Source organism: Protopterus annectens, chromosome 17.part0, assembly GCF_019279795.1.
Source record: "Protopterus annectens isolate FY-2018-M chromosome 17.part0, PAN1.0, whole genome shotgun sequence".
NCBI classification, from domain to species: Eukaryota; Metazoa; Chordata; order Ceratodontiformes; family Protopteridae; genus Protopterus; species Protopterus annectens.
Genome location: NC_056751.1, coordinates 678,228,991 through 678,249,186, shown reverse-complemented (window position 1 = coordinate 678,249,186; position 20,196 = coordinate 678,228,991). Strand labels below are relative to the sequence as shown.

At 39.0% G+C, this 20,196-nt stretch overlaps 1 protein-coding gene across 1 annotated transcript in view; it reads right to left on the bottom strand.

Moving 5' to 3' along the window:
• The window catches only part of LOC122791794, a 233,309-nt gene extending 218,268 nt beyond the window's left edge, over window positions 1–15,041 (bottom strand). Inside the window, exons 1-2 of the mRNA XM_044059740.1 lie at window positions 14,856–15,041; window positions 14,698–14,776 (exon numbers count right to left, since the gene is read on the bottom strand). The gene's annotated coding sequence lies outside the window, so the exon portion shown is untranslated. The remainder of the gene's footprint in view (window positions 1–14,697; window positions 14,777–14,855) is intronic.
• Window positions 15,042–20,196: the final 5,155 nt, after the last annotated feature.

Here is a 20,196-nt window from a genome sequence, read left to right as displayed (position 1 = left end):
ATGGCTGGATCAGAGAATATCTTGTAGGGTAGGCAGAGATCACCCCTCAGTAGTCTGTAGGGGACTGAGTACAGGGACAGGGCTTTTAGGCAGTCCTCACAGGACATATGATATTCTAGCAGTTTCTAAAATATGTCTAAAAGATAAGGAATGTACTCACTAAGGAATGTACTCACAAGCATATTAGCACTTCTGCATTCTATAGAGGTCTATCTGCCAATATTGTCCAGTGTGTGTGCCTTCCATAAAGCTCAACAGCCCTGGGTCAGTAAGCTATTGGCTGTCCAAAGTCTATTTGCCCAGCTCGGAATACCTGGGATAGCTTTGTTGAGTGAAAGCTGTGCATAACTCAATCAACTTGCCAAACATGAAAAAGGACTGCTAAACTTAATATAGGTTCACTGACATGACACAGCTTGAAAGTGGATGACATGATGGTAAGCAGGAGGCTGGACATCCTGTGTATCCAGGAGACAAGATGGCAGTGCAGCAAAGTCACTTGTGACAGACTCATGACAATCAGACTACAATGTATAGATAGGGCAGTATTCATAATCTAAGCCTGTGACACACAGCAGGGTTGTGATATAGAGGGAAAAATGTATTCAGACATCAGTTGCAGGACTTTGATGATGGTGTTGATAATGAGGGAACTGGATACTGATATTGAGAGAAATAAATTAGATATGAGGACTCTCTGGGTCCACATGGGTCATGTAGCAGGAATGTAAAGGAGAGGTAATCCTAAAGTTCTATCTGGCAAATGGCTTAATGGTGACCAACACATGGTTCAACAGGAGTGATTGTCACAACATTGCATACAAGAGTGGCTTATGTGCAACTTAGGTAGACTTTCTCTTTGTAAGGAAAGGACTTTAGGTAGAATTAGTGATTGCAAAGCCATTCCCAGTGAAATAGTTAGCCCACAGCATGAACCACTGGTGACCACAATTAGCTGCAAGCAGCGGTCAGACAAGGCTCTTAGGTCAAGAAATAATAAATTACAGACCAGGATGTTGACTAGAGTTATAGCACACAACTTCAAGGAAATATTCAGGCCTCTAGCACTTAAAGAAGAAGAGGGAATATGTGGTGATGAAGAAAAATAGTGGTGTCTCAAAACAGCAGGCGCAAGGACTATAAAACAGATATTCTGATGAGCATATTATGGAAACAATGTACATAAGGAATGCTGGTGGTGGGACAAAGATGTCCAGGAAGTTATAAAAAGAGTGAAGGATGGATGAAAAAAGTTGGATATATAAAAGGTGGACCAGGCTAAGAACAAATTCTGGTTGGCTAGCAAAAAGGCAAAGACAGTCATCACTATAAGAAAGAACAAGGCATCAGAGGAACTCTAAGAATTTCTGGAAAGTGACCCAGCAGATGGCACAAAGAAACTCAAACAAGTTTCAAAGCAAAGACAGAAAGGTAAAGAAGATATTATCAGACACCTTTTGTTTAACATTTGTTTACCAGGAAAGTCCAAGTGGGACAGACCCGATTTTCAGCAGAGGTCCAGGGTCAAGATGCATGTCTTTGGAATGTAGAAGGAAACCAGAGCACTATCCACCATACAGCATACTTGCATGTAAGGCAGGTGCAAAGGCCAAAAAGCATAACCAAACTCAAAAAAAGGAGGCCAGCACCAAAGGATGAGAACAAATAATATAAATATTATTTTTTTCTCATCCTTTGGTGCTGGCTTAGTTTTTCTTGAGTTAGGAAACCAGAACACCCAGACGAAACCCATATGAATGCAGGGGGAACATGCAGACTCCACAAAGTGTGCCCTCCAGCCAAGAATCGAACCAGAGAACCTCTTGCTGTGAGGCAGCCATGCTAACCGCTGCACCACTGCACTGCTGTTTTATAAGGAATGCCAATAACAACCAGCTCAACAGTCCACAGGACATCAAAGGCAGATGGAAAGAGTATTTTCAGCATCTACTGAATGGGGAAAAAGACACAGAATTTGTACTGCCCAGATGCAGCCTATTATGAATGAGTAGAAGACCCCCCCCCCAGAAGAAGTAAGATAGCATTAAGGAAAATGAATTCAAGAAGGTTCTCATAGCAGCATGGAGAGAAATGTGTATTCCAGGTGACTGAAGAATAAGCAGTCTAGTTCCAGTGTTCAAGAGCAAAGGGGGCATTCACAACTGTGGGTAGTATAAAGATGTCAGACTCCTGTCATAGTGCATGAAAATGCCTGAGAGGATGACAGATAAATGAATATGCATAGTAGTAAAAACTAAAATGGTAGATGAGCAGTCTGGATTCAGAGTAAGAAGTCTCTGCAGTGAGACAGGTAGCTGAGAAGAAGAGAGAGGTGTGGCTCAGATGAGATCACAGCAGATATGATAAAGACAGGGAAAACTTGCTGCTGAGGGTACTCACAGCAGTGTGAAGAGAAAGGATTAGCTCAGATGACTGGGAAATAATCATATTAGTGCCAGTGTATGGGAGCAAAGGGGACATCCACAACTGTGGGCAGTACAGAGGTACCAAACTCCTGCCACACTGTATGAAAGCTGTGGAGAGGGTGACTGATAAATTAATATGCAGAGTAATAGAAAGTAAGATTGGAGATGAGCACTTCTGATTCAGATCAGGATGCAATACAAATGACCTGATTTTTGCAGTGAAATGGATAGTTGAGAAGAAGCTGGAGATGAAGAAAGAGTCCATCTGCGGATTCCTAGACTTGGAGAAAGCATATGACATGGTCCCAAGAAAGCTGATTTGGACAAACTTGTGATGGTTCAAATTCCAGGAAACATTGTTAGAATTATTGCAGTCATGTACAAGGACCTAATAAAGGAAGCATGAACAGTGTTCATACTCAAAGAAGGGTTCCCAGTAGGAGCTGATGTGCACCGCAGTTCAACTCTAATGCACTGCTGTTCATATTGTTTTTCATTCTGGTTATGGACTACATTAGCAAACAGGTGAGAGAGGACAGAGCAACAAAGCTAATGAATGCAGACAGTGTAGCATTACAGAATCTGAACAAAAATGCCAGCAAATGATATAGGAAAGTAATGCAAAACAGAAATTGAACAGAATGGAACTGGTAATAATAAAACTGTTGTCATGGCAACAAATGGGGGAAATGAGAAAAAGCTGCAAACTGAAAAGGGGAAAACAGTCGGTCAGGCTATCATTTTCAAGTATCTGCAACAAGTGGCTGAGGAGAAGGGACATCTGAATGAGGAGGCCAAAGCTGGACTCAGAGAAGTAGTAGCCAAAAGAAAGGTGTACAAAACAGTGCTGATGAAGTCATACCTCTTAACTGTACAGATTTTCACAGATTGTCCAGAATTTTGCCTCATATTTTGGTCTGTTGTGGTTTTCTGGCAAATCATTGAAGACTGAAGTCACTAAATAATAGTAAATAATGACAGTCATTTGACTTTCAGACTTTATATCCTTCAGAAAAAAACATAATAATGCAAAACCTGTCCTTATAACAACTTTCTAAGTTTATAGGAACCATATTTAAATTATGTCCCTATTTTTGGACCTTTGCCCCCCCCCCCATTCTTTCTGTCTTTGCCCATATTTCTTGCACTGAGAGGATACACACTGTGAGACTAAGAAATAAGGACATTAGGCAGAAGCCCAATTAGTGCCAATTGCAGAAAAGGACAAAGAAAACAGATTACAGTGGTCCATGCACTTGTGCAGAAAAGCAGAAGATAATGTGGTGACAAACAGTAAGAAGGCAAGAGGAAATGAGAGTGGTCAGCAGAGAGATGGATAGATTGTGGGAGCGAAGAGCAGCAGCATTCAAGCGCCACTGTTACAGACGCCAGGAGAATAGTAGTGCATTGAGATAAATAGTGACAGTTGACATGACATCCCAACCACATGCAGAAAATGGGAAAATGGGGATTATGAGGATGATGGTTTGATACAATTTACAAAAAGAAATGTATTTGTTGTCCTCCTGTTGTGGATGTGTATATTTGTCCATTTTCTTCAGCTTGGAGGAGAGGACATTTTGTTAACCCTCAACTTCGACTTAGCATGCCATAACATTTATCTACGTTTCTGATTTACACATCTCCAAGCCTTCCTATTACCTTAGCCTCTTTGTAAATACAAGTGGTTGAGGAAGTAATCTCAGCAAAATTACCTGTTTTCATTGTAGATTATAAGCTATAATTGGCCAAACGTATACATAAATGAATGCCTAAAATCAGTCTGAGTTATTTCCCCACATTACCAGATCATCTCCTGCTAACAAACACTACTTTCACTTTTACATTTTGCACATATTCTAATGTACTTGGGGTTTCTACTATAAAATAAGCCAGGCTGACTTGCAAATAGGGTTGAGGTAGTACATGGAGTTTAATCAGTACTGGTCCATATTTCAGCTGACATTTGCCAACAGAGTCCTGTTCAAGTCCCTCATCAGTGCCTCTGTGGATTCCCCTTCCATTGAGGCAACCCAGGCTTCCTACTTTGGCCAATATTCTAGAGCAGTAGAACACAAACACAACATTTAAGACTTCTACTGGACATTTAGTATAAATTACACAAATAAGGGAAAAATTGAAGATTTGCATAATCTATTACATCCTAGCAGCCACTGTAATAAAATGTTACACTGAGATTTATCCCTAAAGAGAAGGCATTCAGACTAGCCTTGAAAAAATCAACTGGAAGCATAAAGCAATTGCCATTGCACTGTGATTTGTTACTTTATCACTTGTCATTAAAACTGTCCTCAAGAAACCTTAGTTATTTTTGTATTATTTTGTAGATTACTTGTACTACTTTTTATTTAATCACAGAAATATAATTTATAGCCCATGTCAGCTACTTGTGCTGTATTAGCCTTGTGTAAAGTTATATTAGCCCTGTGCAAACCTCTATAGCTTGTAAATTAGTTATACCGGTTATCTATAAATTTCCCTGAAAACTTATTTTTTAAAATCCCTATATATATCTCTGCAGCGTGTATATGTTATGTTTGCAATGCTTACAGTTATTAAGTATGAAAATCTATGGAGCATATACAGCGCTGTGTAGTTCTGTTCTTACTTTATGACAGTTTTTGGCACAGTTATGTATTAGGGATGGGTTTTCTCCAATGCTGTCATCTGACACCTACGCACAAATCTCACCTACATGTTCTCAAGTAGCCTTTACAACCAATGCTAGATCACATTAGAATCTCCTACATTTGCACAATAGAGATTAATGCTTCCATTCTTCTGTCTCATAATGTGTCAAGAGATCTTTTTAATACATATTGAGACAGGCAATAGGAGCTAACTATTCCCTGTATATCCAACAAGATCTTTTTCTAGCAAAGATTATGGATCCAATGTTTCTAGAACAAATGCCCCAAAACTTGACTAAAACTAGAGACTGCTTTTATCGTAACCAAACAATGAATATTCACACACATGGAGAGCCTTGTAAATGTCTATGAACTTTGCCTTGTCTATGAAGGTACAGGTCATACCTGAAAGAGTCTGTGGACCTGATCATTTACCCCACTAACAAAACATAAACAGATAAAATGTCCTAGCAGAACATTCATAGTTAGCAAATGTAAATAAACATACATTTAATAATATTAAAATATGCACATGTAAGATATATTCACATTTCAATTTTAATTGTTCAGTATCAAATTATATTACAATACATTAGTCTGACGGCACAGCTAGGCAATACATCTGTTCTTTTAAGGGGCTCAACACTATACCTCCCCTCCTGCCCTTCTTTCTTTCATCTTTCCTATCCTCTCTACAGTGCCTCTGTGAATTTATTGTTCACCATCTGCTCAGGCAGTTCATTCCATGGATCTGCAATCCTCTATTGAAAAATAATTCTTAGGATATATATATAGGGAAAAGTTATTTCCTATAAGTTGTTGCCTGCACCTGTTCAAAATGACCCCTTTGCATCTCTTTGGCATGATCTCATGTACTACAAGTCCTCTTATAGTTTCAAGTGAGAAGAGAGCTAGCTCCTTTAGCCTCTGGATGTGTTCCTTCTCTCACATCGGGGATCTCTCTGATAGCTTTCTTCTGAATTATTTATAGTAGTATGATGTTCTTTACCATGTATGCCCTCCAAAACTATATGCAATACTTAAGATGTGGTCTGACCAAGGCCCTGCAGGATAGAAACATTGTCTGTTTGCCTCTGGAATATGGCCTCCTGAGATAACCTTAGCATTCTATTTGCTTCTGCCATTGTCCCATCACCCTGCTCCTGTGGTCCAGTCTAGGTGTTATCGACAGCATGACAAATACCTTTCTTACTGTGTCATAATAAGTTATATTAATCACAGCTGATACTTCACATCAACGTTGATGTGGTCCAGGTGCAGGGCTTTCATTTTTTTTTTGCATTGAACCTCAATTAGCACATTTCCACCCATTTATTCAGCCTTTCCAAATATTTTGCTAGAACCAATTTTCCACTGTTGCACCTATATCTATGTCACCAACAAAGAGTTTGATCCTACTCACAATTTCCTCAGATATGACTATGACAAACACACTGAGGAGTGTGGAGCTAAGAACAGACCTCAGAGGTACTCCTCTAATGACTTCCCTAGTTCCCAGTAATGCCCCTCTTGATTCAATCCTCTGTGCCCTACTATTCAACCTCATTCTTGGTCCCACCTCCAACCCCTGTGCCCATCTGTCAATCTCTTGTGTGAGACAGAGTTAAAGGTTTTGATAAAGTCCAGGTAGACTATGTCTATAGGAACAGCCCTGTTAAACTGTCCTGTAAAACAGTCAGAACATTGGATCAGGTATGACTGACAACGTATTTCATCCATGACCCCGCGTTAGTTGCCATCCTGGAGATTGTTGTCCTGTTGTCCTGTAGAAATGTAACCAGCCTTCCCCAGAGAAGTTTCTCCATGACATTCTAAGCCATGGTTGCTAAATAACCAGGCATGTAGTATCTTGGATTTGTTTGCTCCCTTCACTCATTTGCAGAAGGGTGACACAACTGTTGTCTTCCAGCCACCTAGTCTTTTCCATGTCTTTTATTATCTGACCTGTATTCTTGTCCTGCCAAACCCTTCCTTTCTTCATTCTGCTATGGAACAAAAATACCCTTACTACTCTTCTTCATCCTCTTATGGTAACCCCCTATGGGCATTAGCCTTTGCTGACCTTACTCTGTTTGATGCCTCCTTGTATTGTTCTTCCTCCACTTCCTATCTCATCTTTCAACCTCTTGTAGACTCTACCTTTTGACACAATTGCTAGTCTCACCCTCTTAGGAACTTATCTTTGCCTTGTTCTCTTTTTCCTTTTGATCATCATCACGGCTTTTTCCGTAGCCCTGATTATCCCATTTCAGGCTCATTACCATAGCCTGCTTACTTGTCCATTGTGTTCTAAGTCTCCTGACTCATCCTAGAATAGCTGCCTCAGCATAGCATAATCCACATTTCTAAAATCCCACACCACTGTCACTTTTAGTTCTACTTTTCCTCCTATTCCATATCACAAAGGAGTATGATCATTGTTGGTTAATGGTACCTTGAAAAGCACATCCTTGACAAACCTTTGGAATGGTTGGAACTACATCCATAATTCTTTACTTTCTTGAACAGTCTTGCACCTGTTGGTTGAACATTTCATGGATCAAGATCTGAACCATCTCTTACTTCCTGTCTACCATGGAGTTTCCTTTCACCAAGTTTCCTTTTAGTAGATTCCCAATAAGTATTACCCTCACCCTAGTCCTTTTACCTCACTCATTTTTCTTCTCCACCAAACTGTCATCACCCTCTCTTCCTGTATCTGGTGAAAGATTCTGTTTCAGTCCACCCTCCACCTTCAATTCGCCTACTTTAACTGTCAGGGCACATAATCAAGCTTCTGTCTTTGGCTGTATCCTTTCCCGATTCTAGGTTTGGTGCTTTTCTTCCTCTCTAGCCTCATCTGACTCCCTCCTTTAGGTATGTTGTTCAAACCCATCTCTTATTTCTTTAGAACAGAGGCATAGCTTAGATGGAGCAAAGGGGGATCCTAATGGATCTTCAGTGCAGTACCAGTATGGAAGCCAGTATTGCTTTCATATACAAAACTGAAGCACTGGGCTCCCTACTGAAATGTTGGCATTTGAAATGGCAAGTGCCAACATGCCCCCCCCAAAAAAAAGACTGAAAACACAGGAGAAGAGGGAATCCTGAAGATCACTCTTTTCCTTAAAAGTTCCCCCGTACCCTCCACACCACCAACGCTTATATATACTAACTCTGAGATTGCCATATCACAAAGAAGAAGAGAATATTCAGAGAAATGGCCATTTCAGACTTTGTATATACAAGTCCAATCTTTGGTCATTGAGTGTCTGTATTTTAGGATTTGCTGTAGCAGGTCTCAACATTTCAAATGGTTACCAAAGCACTGTAGTGTTCTGTGTTTTCAGGGCATTAGTGGCATTCATAATGCCAGTATTGCATCTGCAGACAAAATTAAAGTGCTGTGCCACTCTATGTGTGGCATAAACTGAAGAGAACAGCTGTGTGTGTGTGTGTGTGTGTGTGTGTGTGTGTGTGTGTGTGTGTGTGTGTGTGTGTGTGTGCTCTTCAACTCTAAACTTGGAGTTGGGGGGGTGGCACAGGGTGCAAGAATCATTAGCTACATCACTGTTCTAGCATTCCTAAGCAACCTATACCCAGACACTTCTTTGTCCAATTCATTGGGCCATGATTACTTGATATCAGCAATGTCCATCCTCCTGTCTTACATCCCTACTTGGAGCTACTTATCTTCCTTACCAAACCTTTTGCATTGCACAATAATATTCTGAGAATCACCCCTAATCATCTCTCCTGAAATCTTGCTGCTGTATCTCAAAGCCTGCTTCCTGCCATCTCGTCTTTCCTTTTTGGCAGATCATCAGTGCACGCATACAGCACAATATAGCATCTTCTCCACCTTAGTAATCCCTCTGTTCCCCTTCTCCCACATCTTTGACTGTAAATCCTGAGGTGGGTTTCACAGAGATTTGGTATTATGTTTTCTCACTTATTCAGACTCGTTAACTTCTTTTGTGCTGGAGTCTCCAAACAATACCCTCTCCTCTTTCCACATACTCACCCTTCTCCTTTATTTTCTGCCCCATCCCATTTCTCTTCCACTCTGTAACATCACCCACCCACTCTAAATCATCTTCATTGCTTGGGCTGGTTGTATCCCCCCTGTGCTGGATATAAGCTCTTCAATATCCCTCCTGTAATATTCCAACAAAATCCCTCTCTGCTCTTCTGTCTCCTTTGAACACTGCTTTTGATTTGGCTGATTGTCCCCTCCCACACACTTCACTCTTGGGCACTCTGGGTCTTGTCTAGCCGCCTTCATCTTTGTCTCACCCTTATTAATCACTTCACTTTGCATCTTCCATCCACAGAGACATTCTTTTGCTTATTCGTCTCCCTTATATGGTTACATCACTCACATTCTCACTCTTTTCGCCTCCACTAACACATTTTCCCCATGTTTGCTTGTCCTTTGCATTTCTCCCCCTTCCTGACCTTTTCCAATATCATCCTGCTTGCATGCCTCCTGCTATCACTTCCACTCATGTCCCGTTATACCCTTTCATCCCTAACTAGTTAGCTCACTAACATCTCTGGATTCTTACATTCTGCTGTAGACCTCACATCCAGTCAAAAGGTACATGAGACTCACATGTTACTCAACACCCTGACCCCCATGAGACCAAAGTGTTACTCAACACCCTGACCCTCATGAGACCAAAGTGTTACTCAACACCCTGACCCCCATGAGACCAAAGTGTTACTCAACACCCTGACCCCCATGAGACCAAAGTTTTACTCAACACCCTGACCCCCATGAGACCAAAGTGTTACTCAACACCCTGACCCCCATGAGACCAAAGTGTTACTCAACACCCTGACCCCCATGAGACCAAAGTGTTACTCAACACCCTGACCCCCATGAGACCAAAGTGTTACTCAACACCCTGACCCCCATGAGACCAAAGTGTTACTCAACACCCTGACCCCCATGAGACTAAAGTGTTACTCAACATCCTGACCCCCTCATAAATCCCACTTATCCAGCCTGCGTTACAGTTTTCATGTCACTTTATTTGATTTCTAAAGTTTTTCTTTTGTTTTATTTATCTTATGTTTTGTGTGTGTGTGTGTGTGTGTGTGTGTGTGTGTGTGTGTGTGTGTGTGTGTGTGTGTGTATGTATGGACTGCTCAGAATAGATTGATTTTATATTGTCAAACTCTGTATTCTTGATACACTTTGGTCGACATATACAGATGTTTGACAGATGTGTTAGATCAACAGTCATTGGAGTAGGGTAATAAGTCCTTTTCTGGGGGATTGTGCAATTTCATATTTAGTGTATATAACTGGCAGTGGGAGTGAGGGGTGCAGGGAGAATTGCCCCCTGCAAAAAAACACTCTGTTTTTCTTTGCATGTTCTGAGAATTAGTCTTGGAGCTTGCACAAAAGAGTGCCCACATGTTTTTGGAAACGTAAGTGTGCTGAAATTAAGCACATCAACATCCGAGGCGGTGCAGTGGTTAACATTGTCACCTCACAGCAAGAAGTTCTCCGGTTCGAATCTCAGCTGGGATCTGTGCGGAGTTTGCACATTCTCCCTGCGTTTGTGTGGATTTCCTCCAGGTACTCTGGTTTCCTCCCACATTCTAAAGACATGCATCTGGAGCATTTCTCCCCGGGCCTCTGTTGAAAATAGGCTCTGTCCTAGTCAGACTTCGCAGTCAACAAATGATAAATAAATAAAATCCATGTGGATGAACTATGAATAGCTACTCTGGTAATCAGATATAAATAAAAAAATAAAAAATGCAAACAGTAGATCTGTGTGTGTGTGTTTGTCTGTATATATATATATATATATATATATATATATATATATATATATATATATATATGGATCCCTATCACTTTATTGAAGTTCCAAAACTCCGAAGACCATATGTTTGAAGGTTTGGAACTTACAAACAATAAGAAAACACAATAAAATAAAATAAAACAGCTTATCTTTACTATTTTGCAGTGGGCAAGCCCCACTGCACTCCCTACATGGGGGGCTGTGCCACCCACATCCCTTGCTACTTAAATATACCAACTCAGAGATCACACTACAGTGAGGAAAAAATTCAAATCCTGAGTTTCGCGCTATACAGTGATCTCAATGGAAAGTGTTCGGAGTTCCAAAACTTCGAACATATGGTCTTCTGAGTTTTGGAACTTCGATAAAGTGGTAGGGATCCATATACATACATATATATATATATATATATATATATATATATATATATATATATATATATATATGTAATTAGAAACATGTATATGTAAAGATGCATGTGTGTATGTACACACACATATATGTTAACCACTTGAAATATTGGAACTGCATTACCAAGTCCCATAATGTTGAGACTGAAAGGCTGAAACATCACCTCTCATCTATATAGATTTTTGCAGAATGTCCAAATTTTTGCTTCATATTTTTGATTCATTCCTCATAAAATTTATGATTTTGTGGAAAATCTTTTCTAAACTCTTTTATTAAATTATCAGTTAAGACATAGGCACACCTACATTAACAGGAAAAACATTTTTATGCATTATACATTGTATATGTGTTTTCCTTCTTTATAACAACTGGCATACTCTCCAATATTACATAAATTGTTCATGTCCTTCCTTCCCTTTAACCTCACTTCCTTCTGCATGTTATTCTACATGTATTGTTCCCACAGTTTCCATGCGTTTCCATGTTATTTGTATCTAAAGATCTCACTTCCATTTCTTTGATCTCTTGTACAATATTTAGTACTTCAGTTACATTGGTTTAAAATTTGATTTCCATTTTCTATTAATTGTTTTTTTGGCAGACAATAGCATTAAACATAATAAGATCTTATGTTGTCTAGGCAGTTTAGATCCTGTGTTCCAGCTCAAAATAATTATTTCCTTAGTTAAAGCAATTTGTTCCCACAATATTTCTGGGAATACATTCAAAATGCCAAATGGCTGAAACACCAAATAGCATTATACTGACCAAAAAAGGTCAAAGCTTACAATGCCAAAAAACTCAGCACCCTCTCTATACGGGGGGGGGGGGGAGGTGAGCCCCTGGCACCCACTGGTAATTATATATAGTAACTCAATGGGGAAAGGGGATAACGGGAGTCCATGCTGCATGATGATCTTGTCATCATTTTCAGTTTCAGCGTTTTTAGCTTGAGGTAATGCCGTTTGTCATTTTTGCTGTTTGTCTCTTATGAATGTAATCCTAGTTCTGACAGAGTACCCTGTAGTTTTAAAATCTACCAACTCATCATATTCCCAAAAAACATGTCTCTCTTTCCTGGTTTACTATCAAAAAATCATAAAAACCCTATTCACAAATGTTCACATCATCGAACCAACATATTAGAAGCTATCATACCAACTGCTCTGAATGTCGAATCATTCGGAAGACAGGAATCGACATTTGGCATTTTTGGTACCACTCACCATCTTGGAAAAACAGTGTTGACAAGTCATACACATTTATACTGTTTTGCAAGGGACAAGGCCCCCTGCACCCCTAACACCCCATGCTAATTATATATTATAAATCCAAGATAGCACTACAGTGAGGAAAGGGATACTTTTCCTGATCCCCTTTGTAGTGCGATACAATTGAAATAGCAAAATACAAAACGGGGAACGTAAGCTATGTGTTGATATTTCAGAGTTGACAGGATTTCCACTCGCAGTTATAAACTTTTTGCAGCTTTATCCTTGACCTTATGAATGACGATAAGGTGACTTTCAGATATTTGATTGTAAACCCTTTTTCTCATCATACCTCCAGCATTTGCTGTTTCCGTGTAGAAACATTTTGGGGGGTATAAAATCTAGGCAAACACTTCCAAGCAAAAATCCTAAACCTTCTGGACTTTGTTGCATATCTGGGAGCCACAGAGTATTAAAGTCACTAAATAATGCCACACATTCCAGTTTCTCATTTCATACCATTCTGAAAATGGATGTTATTGCAACACCTGTTATTCTAACAACTTTCCACATTTATACGAGTAAGAAGATGCCCATGAGGGTGAAAGCGCTTAGTCAGTTCAAGTTGCTGTATTTTTATTTCTTCATTCATCAAATTGTGGATTAATAAAGGTTTTGTGAGGTTACCTGTTATGTTACCTTAGTGCCTTTATGTTTACTAAGAATGATAATGTGCCCAGATTTTGGGCTTTTGCCACCTCATTACTTTTGGTTTTGTGCATAATTCTTATACAAAGAGGTTGAGAGTTATGCTTACATAGACCATGTCTGAGATGGCCATGAAACATAAACAATCACAGTAATCAATGAAAGCCCAGAAATTTCATTATCTCAATTAATGAGACAATAGCAGAAAAACTAGAACCACATTTATGTTGTAAGTTGCTCTGCCTGTATTTTATTTGACCATTTATATATATATATATATATATATATATACACACACACACACACACACACACACACACACACACTCATATAAAATAAAAACTATAGTTAAATAATAATGATATTATCATCATGTCAAACATACTTTCTCAAGTAGCAAGTAATGATTAGCACATGTAAACTCTACCTTGTTAAAGACTGGAAATTTATTTAAGAATAATAAACACTGTCAATTTAAGAATATTCATCATCATGTCACCCATCAAAATTGGTCCGTAGTGACTCCCAAGGCTAATTTTTTTGTCTGTAGCATACTGTTTTTTCCCACGCATTGAATTTCATCTTAATATATAATATCAGTTGTTCCAATCTGTTATCTAGATGAATCAGAAATACATTTCAAACCTCAAATGAAACTATATGTACCTTACTTGTCTCACCAAGACATGGCCTGCTTCCCAGAACAAGACTGCAGGATAATACAAGAGATTGTTAACATAAATACCTGAAGAACTGTACAAACGTCAGTTCTTTAACTGACACAATAAACTTGCACTCTTTACACAGTTGTAACAGAATTGTAATTGTGACAAAAGTCCTTCATTATTTTTATATGACGTTTATGATTTCACAAGGTTTTGACATGCATTCCCCATGTCAAATAAAACTAGTGGACACAATTCCCACCTTGATATAAATGCTTGTAAATGAGAACTATTATAGTTGATGAAAGTTTCTTCACTTCAGACTGAAAATAAAAGGCTACAAGTAATCATGACAATGTAATGTGCAGTTCAGCTTTAGGAGTGAACACCAGACAATTCATCCCCTGAATTTTCCTAAAGCAGTTCACACATCAGTTATTTTGCCATTATTATCAGCCACACCCTGAGCTACTTTCTGTTATCTTTTTTCCAGATAGTTTAAAGTTACTGAACTTAAGCCATTACTTTTATTTAAAAGAAATATTTAATTCTTTATTGCAATACACAGCACAGACATGCACCCTGTTCTCTTATATCGTCTTATGGCAGAATGCATACAAGATGATAACACTGCTTCGATTTAGACATAAATAGGTCTGATTCACTAAAATAATTAAACAGGCTTCACTCTGACAAGAGCTATTAATTTCTTTTCTTAAGTCGGTATTTTCTTAACTGTCTTCCCCAAACATATAGCCATGGAGCAATAGGATAGGCAACAAAGTGTAAGACACAACCCTTACCTGAAGCTATCTGTTTATCGAGTAGCAGGTGGATTAGATTTGAGTAACTTGATTTGACTTCTTGCTTTAATACTTTCTCCTGAAAATAAACAGTTAATTAGATGGCAATGCAAAGCTAGCAATGGCTGCTGAAGTAAACACAGGTGTAAACAACTCACCTGGATTACCTGACTGATGTACGGACCCTGCTATCTGAAAAAACAATAGGTGTGCCTACATCCTGCAGGGCCAGCTGCCTTGGTTACCTGTCTTTGCGCTTTGCCACGCTCTCTCTTTCTCTCTCTCTTGCTCTTTGTCTCTATTTCCTTAAAGTAAATTCTTTATCGTATATGTTCTTACAACAGTCACTCCCAAATCTCTTTTACCAGCTGGCACTAATAATTGGTTCAGACATATGAATGCTGAATTCTTAAGAAAACACCTGTGGCTTAGTATAATAAATAATATTTAACAAACCTGTTTATCATGTATGTTAAAACATAGCACTCTGGCAGCTTGCCCATATTCATCCCTCTCTCCTTTAGTTTCAACCTATACATGTGTATGCAACCTAACATAGCATCCATGCATATTAAATCTGCAAGATTATTGACTAACAGATGTAAGTTTACAGGAAGCAGAGTCAGCCTAACCTGAAGGCTGTTGACGAGGCCTCGTCTAAGTACTGTAATGACTAATTTAGCTTCTGTATCCCTGATATTTCAAAACTGTGTGTTTCAACAAGCACTATCAGACAATAAAAATATGTGCAAATTAGATGTTTAGAGGGAACAACTACCTATTAAAATATTCATGGAGTTCAGGTGAAAAATTCACAGTGAATATTCTGCTGATCACTGCACACTGACATTCTTAGTGTACTTTATTACTTTGTCTGATACTTTGCACTGACAGCTAGGTCAAAAACCAGGTTATTAGACTATATTCATACAATATTGTATGAGATACTTTCTCATGAGAAAGATAGCCATCTATTCTATCATTTTACCTTATGAAGAAACAGTCCAGACATAATCACTGGAAATGAAACTATTTTTCACAGCTGTCAAGGTATAGTTCCCTACCTGAAGTTTTATCTCCCTGTATCAGTGACTCAACAGGTAGCATTACTTGCCTTTGTTATCTAAAAGGCTATGGTTCTATTCCCACTCCAGGTGATTTAATTGCTAACACAGCAGTTTAGCATTAGGGGGTGATACATTCCTGAGCATGTCATTGTTTGGTTGAAATGTTAAACCTAAGTCCCATCTGCTTGTGTTGGCGGTAGCTCTGGTGGATGTAAATGATCCTCTGGTGCCTATCAAAGAGTATGGGGAACCTCTACTGTGCCATGGCCAAATTTTCCTAGTAATAAAATTGCTATCTCAGATTTCCACTGACACTTACTAGCCTAGTGGGACTAACCTAGCCAGCAAATGATAAATAAAATAAATTTATACATCATCTGTGTATAACATTTTGCAAATGCTGTCCCCTCAGCCCTACTTGTACAAACTCTGGCATTCATACAGAAAAAGACTTTTGCACTGAAACAGAAAACCTCTGTTCCCTCTGAATATTTTGGCGACACCAAAATGTTAGTTTTGAGTTAGCACATGCAAGGGTGGGTCCCTAAAAAAGGTAAAAGGGGGTATAGTTTGCCACGTAAGGAAGAACATTATTTTCCACTTCTCGTCATGAGTTTCAGCTATTTCAGTTCAAATGATTGTCCTTCACAAAATGTAATTGTACTGTTGCGTTTTTCATCTCCTATGCTTTAGCATAACTCTGCCCCATGGTTATAAGGCTAATCTTTCCTTAAGCACTTTAGCCTTTAATTATCTAGACACTGCATTTACTTCCGGGTGCAATGATCATTTCTTCCAATTGCTAGCCCAAAGCCTTTAAGACATCCGTTACACAAGTTACACAAGAAATGTATAGTCACTCACACAATAATGTCACAGCAACAGAACAAAAGGGATATTTCTTCCTTTTGCAGCTTAAAACAGAAATGGTACAAACCCTGCTTAACAGGGACAGCTCTGTATTCTTTCTCACAGATACCCCATGAGAAGTACAGTGAATGTGCTTTGTCTTTGTATAAGCAGCTGTTTTTTGTCAAACCTCTCCCAATACAGGAATGAGCTTATGCATCATATCAAGTAACAGTCAACTTTCACGTTTCTTTCAAACTCACATTTAAAGAATTTAGAATGACACAACCTCATCCTTATAAGAAAGTCATTTATTTATTTTATTTTATTTTACATTTGTTAACCGGGAAAGTCCGACTGGATACAGGTCCATTTTCAGCAGAGGCCAGGGGAGAAAAGCTCCAAATGTACAAAAACAAGTGTAAATACAGTGAAATTATTACAGTGAGTTATCACAAAACTGAGATTTGTTTAATGATATGCACACACAGGTACATGTTTTTCTCACATACACACAGCAAAGGTTGGAAGCAAGTAGCTGAGGAGTTAAAGATTTCATCTGAAAAAGGAAATCACATATATTAAAGGTGGTTATCATACATGGTGTATTGTTAACTTTAAATCTTTTCAGTAGGTGGGTGATTTTAAACAGTTAGAGAATCAGAGTTGTATTCCTGTAATGAGGTTCTCATTTATGAATTATGTTTGAGTGGGGGTTAGTCAGGGTTTGTACAGGGACAAAGCCACTGCATTTTTACGTATTTCCTAAGGGATTTTTTGAATTCGGATAAGGAGGGGTCAGTGGTGAGTTCAGCAGGAAGTAGGTTCCAGTTTTTATCAGCTGAGTTGGAGAACAGTGATTAACCAGCTGAATTGCTGGTTTTAACAGTTTGCACTAGCAATTTATTGGAATAGCGATGGGATTTTAGGTTACTGTAGGGGGTAATAATAGTTTTCAGTATGGGTGTACTGTCTGGTTGGTAGAGGATTTTGTGAACAACTAGTAGTTGGTTATATTGCAGTTGATAGGGTAGTTCAAACCAGTCTAACAATTGAAGGCTAAGGCAGTGATGGGTTCTATAAGCTGATCTTGTTGCAAATCTGGCAATGTTATTGCAGCACCTAGTTAATTTATTGAGGTTTGATTTGCTTAGGTTTACGAAGATGGGTGAGGCATAAAGAAGGGTCGATAGCAGATGTGTACGAGCAATAACAGTTCTAGCAGATGGCGTTAGGAATGGTTTAATCCTGTATAAAGAGCCTATTTTTTTTTATTAACTGTTTTAATAGTTTTGTCTATGTGAGCATCAAACTTGAGGTTGTTGTCGATGATCACTCCCAGTAGTTTAATACTGGGTTCTGGGGAAATGATGGTACCATTGTTAGATATTATGGTGAGAGGTGGTGAGGAGACCTTGCAAGTCAGGAAGAAGAGTAATAGCTTGGTTTTATTTGGGTTTAATAGTAGTTGGTGACCAGTGAGCCAGTTCTCTACTTTGTTGAAAGTGATTTGGGACAAGGATTGTAAATCTGTGGGGGAGATGGCAGAGCAGATTAGGGTTGAGTCTTCTGCATATTGAATACAAGTTGCATTAGGGATGACTTTGTACAGGTCATTAATGAATATGGAGAATAGGAGGGGACCTAATATAGATCCCTGTGGGACTCCAAGGGTGACTGGTAAAAGGAACGATAGGTTATTCTTCCATAGTACAGCTTGTTGTCTGTCACTTAGGTAAGAATATAGGTTCATAGGTTCGTACTAAGCTAACTGCCCTTACAAGACATTTTAAGCCTAGCCAATTATCCCTTGTGTGACTCAAACCCTGCACCTTGTGTTTGTAAGGCAAACACCTTAACCATTAGGCCACCCTCCCAGTGAAACCAGGTAATTGCTAGGTTATCTATGGAGAGTGATTTTAATGTGTTTAAGAGTAGCTGGTGATTTACCATATCAGATGCCTTGGATAGGTCAAGGCAGAGGGCTGAGGAGAGCTTCTTATCATTACAGTTTTGATTTATTGTATGGGAGAAGGAGAGAAGGGCTGAGGTTGTACTATGGCAAGGTCTAAATCCATGCTGGGAGGGGCTAGGAGAGTGTTTTGATTCAGAGAGGCAAGACATTGCTTATGGATACATTTTTCCATTATTTTAGCCAAGGGAGACAGAATGGCTATAGGCCTATAATTTGAAAGTTCAGTGGAATCTCCCCATTTATGAAGAGGAACAATGTGGGAGATTTTCCAGATGTGGGGGATATAGGCTTCGTGGATAGTTCTATTGAGTAAAATTGATATGGGTTATGCTATTTCATTAGTGCCTTTTTGGAGATACTCTGCAGGTAGTAGGTCTGCTGAAAGGGTGGTGGGTTTCAGTTTTTTAAGAAGGGACTTAATAAAAGATGTTGGTACTGTACCAAGCTTAAATGGGATCTTATTATCAGGTGTGGGGGTTGGTGGTACTTGGGGCATAGGGAGATAGCTTACTGGCTAGGGATTGCACAGTTAGTTTGTTGGAGGGTAGTTAAGGGGTTAGGGGTAGTTGATTGGCCTGGGTAGAGAAGTTTGTTTATGCCTGACCAGAATTGTTGTGGTTGATTTTGGTTATTTTGTTGCAGATTACAGTAGTAATTATTTTTGTCTAGCATAATAGACTTCTTTGCATCTTTTCTCAGCTGTTTATATATAAGGTGGTCTTTTGGGGATTTAGTGGTTCTCCAGGAGGTCCACGCTTTGTTTCTGCTAATATTTTTTTGCCTTGTGTCATTAGAGAGCCATGGTGCTACTTTGTTATTGGTTCTGATAGTGTGTGGGGGAGCATGGTTATCCAGGATAGCAAAAAATGTAGAGATAAAGTATGAGACCGCTTCATCTAGTGGAAGTAGCCATAGGTTGGACCAGTCACATGCGTTAAGTTCATTCTGAAATTTAGTCTGAATAAAGTTCTTACAACCTCTAATGGTTTTAAAGGAAGATTGTTGAGGGATGGCATTTCTTTTCCTGATTATATAGGTCAGGAAGTGATCACTAAAGTCCTCAGGTAGGGTGCCTGTTTTATATATCTGTGGTAGGTTTTTTATTAATATCCAGTCTAGGATACTTTCTTTTTTGTTAGGCTTATTGATTCGAGTTAAGGGAAGATATCATCTGGGAGAAGCCATGCAAATTTATATGGGTGGAGGGGAAGTCTGAAGAACAAGTATTCCAGTCGATATTAACATCCCCGAGAATAATAGTTTCCTGGAGGCAGTTAGTGCAGAGCCATTGGAGGATGCCCTCCAAGGTATTTGTGTTGTTATCTGGGGGAATATAGATACATGCAATGTTTATAGATTTGCGTTTGTTGAGTTGGACCTTTGTCATGAGTATTTCTGCATTGTTACTAAACAAGGCATTGGGGGTACTAGTTTTTATTATTTAGATTTATACAAGATGGCTACCCCCCTCCTTTCTTAGAGATGCGATCAAGTCTTAGTATATTGTACCCTGGGGGTATAATCTCATTTTCAATAGTAGTAGGCTTGAGCCAGGTTTCAGTAAGGCATAGTATATCAGGGGAGTGGACATCTAGTAGGGCATGTAAG